Here is a 4,192-nt window from a genome sequence, read left to right on the forward strand (position 1 = left end):
CTTTTGTCTCTTCACAAGTTTTTTATTTTTAAGAGGTTATATACGAAAAAATGGCGGAAATATAGCTCTCCAAATATGGCAATTTGTTTCTTTTTCTTATTTTTGTCCGTTATTTGTGAGCTCATAGGGCCTTTAATCATCTCATGTAGAGTGTTTGATTTTTTGTAAATATGAGCTTTAAGCCTATTGTCTGTACCAGGTTTTTTAATTTCAAAGACATGAATTTGAAAATGGCGGAAATATAGACCTCCGAATATGGCGTTTCGTTCATTTTTTAACGTAAATTTAGCGTAATTCATGAAAAATTCAAAGGTGAAATGTTTTTTGAATTGGATGTGAAAGATCATCATGCTTTCAGACACATAAAATGACCAAGTTCAAGGTCATAAGATTCAAAAATGGCGGATAATATAGGACATCGAAAATCGAATTTTTAGTTTTATATTTGTCCTTGCCCGAGACGTAATTTCACAGCGCCTTTACAAAACCTGTAATGTACAGTGTTGATTTTTCATACCTATTTTTGTATGAAACTTTTTGTCTTCACAAGTTATTTATTTTTAAGGGGTTATATAGAAAAAATGGCGGAAATATAGCTCTCCAAATATGGCAAATATGTTTCTTTTTCTTATTTTTGTCCGTTATTTGTGAGCTCGTAGACGGCCTTTTATCATCTCTCATGTAGAGTGTTGATTTTTTGTAAATATAAGCTTTAGCCTATTGTCTGTACACGTTATTTTAATTTCAAAGACATGAATAGTTTGTGAAAATGGTCGGAAATATAGACCTCCGAATTATGGCGTTCTCGTTCAATTTTTAACGTAAATTTTAGCGTAATTCCAAGAAAATTCAAATGGTGTGAATGATGTTTTGAATTGGATGTGAAAAGATCATACTTTCAGACACTATAAATTGAACCAAGTTCAATGGTCATTAGATTCAAAATGGCGGAGTATATAAGACATCGAAAAATCGAATTTTTAGTTTATATTTGTCCTGACCTTGCCCTGAGACGATTCAGCGCCTTTAAACCTGTATATACAGTGTTGATTTTTCATACCTAAGTTGTAATTAACTTTTGTCTTCACAAGTTATTATTTTTAAGAGGTTATATAGAGAAAATGGCGGAAAATATAGCTCTCCAAATATGGCAATTTGTTTTCTTTTTCTTATTTTTGTCCGTTTATTTGTGAGGCTCATAGGGACCTTTATCCATCTCATGTAGATTGTGTTGATTTTTTTGTAAATATGAGCTTTAGCCTATTGTCCTGTACAGGTTTTTTAATTTCAAAGACCATGAATTTGAAAATGGGCGGAAATATAGAACCTCCGAAATATGGCGTTTCGTTCATTTTTTAACGTAAAAGTTTTAGCGTAATTCATGAAAATTCAAGGTGAAATTGTTTTGAATTGAGGATGTGAAAGATCGATTCTTTCAGAACACATATAATGACTAGCCAAAGTTCAAGGTCATACAAGGATACAAAATGGCGGAGATAATAGGACATCGAAAAATCGTAAATGTTAATAGTATTATATTTGTCCTTGCCCGAGACTTTTTCAGCGCCTTTAAATCCTGTATGTACACGTGTATGATTTTTCATAACCTATGCTTGGTGAATTAAACTATTATGTCAACACAAGTTATTTATTTTTTAGGGGTTATATAGAAAAATGGCGGAAATATAGCTCTCCAGAATATGGCAATTTGTTTCAATTTTTCTAATGTTTTTAGTCCAGTTTATTTGTGGAGCTCTGTAGGGCCTTTATTCATCTTCATGTAGAGTGGTTTGATTTTGTTGTAAATATATGCTTTTAAGCCTATTGTCTTGTACAGGTTTTTTAATTTCAAAAGACAAACTTATGAAAAAGTCGGATAATATAGCCCTCCGAATATGGTCGTTTTCGGGTTCCTTTTTTAAAACGAAGAATTTTTTGAGCGACAGGAGGGGGGAGGCAAGAAAATACAAATGAGAAATGTTTTGAATTGGAATGTGAAACGATCATACTTTCAGACCAACATAAAAATGACCAAGTTTCAAGGTCAATTAGATTCAAAATGGCCGGAGATATCTGACACTTCGTAAAATCGAAATTTTAAGTTTATATTTTGTCCTTAAAAAACGAGACGATTTCATCGCCTTTGAAACCAGTTAAGTTACATTGGTTGATATTTATCATACCTATCAGTCGTATTTAACTTTATGTCTTTCAAAAGTGTATATTAATTATTTAAGGGTTATATACAAAAATGGCGGAAAGATATCTCTCCAAATATGGTCAATATTGTTTCATTTTGCTTATTTTTTGTCTCGTTATTTTTGTGAGCTTCAGTAGTGGCCTTTATCATTTCATTGTAGAAGTGTTGAATTTTTGTAAATGTATATCTAGCTTTAGGCCTATTTGGTCCTGTACAGGTTGTTTAATTCACAAAGATCATGATTTTGTGAAAAATGGCGGAAAATATAGACCCTCCGAATATGGCGTTTCCGTTACATTTTTTAACGTAAATTTTAGCGAATATATTCATGAACAATTGCCAAGTTGAGATGATTTTGAATTGGATGTGAAAGATCATGCTTACATACACACTAAATAAAATTACCCCCGAGTTTCAGAGGTCATAAAGTTACAAAAAGGCGGATATATAGGACAAAGGTCGAAAATCGAATTTTATAGTTTTATATTTGTCCTTAAACGAGTCGCCCAGACATTCACAGCGCCTTTAAACCATGTAATATAACAGTGATGTGATTTTTAATACCAATTGGTGGGTAATAACTTTTATTGTCATCACAAGTTATTTATTATTAAGGGGTTATATACAAAAAATGCTGAAAGATAGCTCTCCCAAATATGGCAATTTGTTTCAATTTTCTTATTTTTATTTGTCCGTTTATATGTGAGCTCGTAGGGCCTTTAATCAACTCATGAAGAGTGTTGAAATTTTGAGTAAATTGATAGCTATTAGGCCTAGATGTCTGTATCAGGTTTTTTATATAATTTCAAAGTCATGAATATTTGAATTTGCGGAAATATAAGACCCTCCGAATATGGCGTTTCGTCCATTTTTTAACGTTAAAATTTTCGCGTAAATTCATGAAGCGCATTCAAATGTTGAAATGTTTTGAATTGGATTTAAAAGATCATGGCTTTCAGACACATTAAATGAAACCAATTACAAGGTCATAATATTCAAACATGGCGTGAGATATAAGAACTTTCAAGCGATTTTGAGGTGTGATTACATGATATGTGCATGTGGGCCAAAGGAGATAAACGGTATCTGAAAACTAAAACTCTAATCGTACTTGTTAATTCCGCATTGGTCCAGGATCTTCATAAGATAAGAGAATTTTTGCACTTTTAAAAAACCTGAAATTCTAATGTGTTTACCTATTCATTATCAAAATGAATTTGAACCTAAATCTCAATCGCATTTCCAAATTCATATCTCACGGTTATCAAGAAATAATTCCTGTCAGAAAACTTTTTTTAATTTCGAAATTCATAATAAGCCCAGCAATCAAGCGGCCGGGGTTAAGAATTCTGGTCCTTGGCTCAATCTTCGATACACCCTTTCAATACCGCCGTTTCGCAGGTATTTTTTACATCTTTTTTTTTTTTCAATACTTTTCAATGTTTTACCCCCCCCCCTGCTTATACTGTAATAGGGAGGGTTTTCCACAAGACCAGGAAAACCGATCCGACTGTACCCCCCCCGTTTTTTATATGTATCCCAAAAAAGTCCCAAATCCCCGTATAGTTTTTTAGTATAACAACAGAGTCCACCCCGTCACAAATCCTCCCGGATCCCCCCCCCCCCTCCACCCCCCCAGGCCTGTATCTCAAAACAGGTTCGAAATCTCTAGGATGTAGCCCCCCCACCCCACACTAATCCAATCCAATAACTCAACTAGGTAAACCCAGGTACAAATAACTATTTATTATATAAAAACAAGTAGATTAATTATTACATAGAACAAAATTCACAATTACCCCCGTTAAGACAGATAACAAATAAGATATATAAGTGCCGAAGCAGTTACAATGTATCCAAAATTAACTATAGCCAAACCCCCCCCCAAACCCCCCTAAGTCAAACCCCAATTACCCACCCCTACCCCCCCCCCTAACCCAAAACCCAACCCAACCTAACAACCTACCCCCCCTTAACCTACATATAATAACA

Source organism: Argopecten irradians, chromosome 8 (genome assembly GCF_041381155.1).
Source record: "Argopecten irradians isolate NY chromosome 8, Ai_NY, whole genome shotgun sequence".
In the NCBI taxonomy this organism is placed as follows: Eukaryota; Metazoa; Mollusca; class Bivalvia; order Pectinida; family Pectinidae; genus Argopecten; species Argopecten irradians.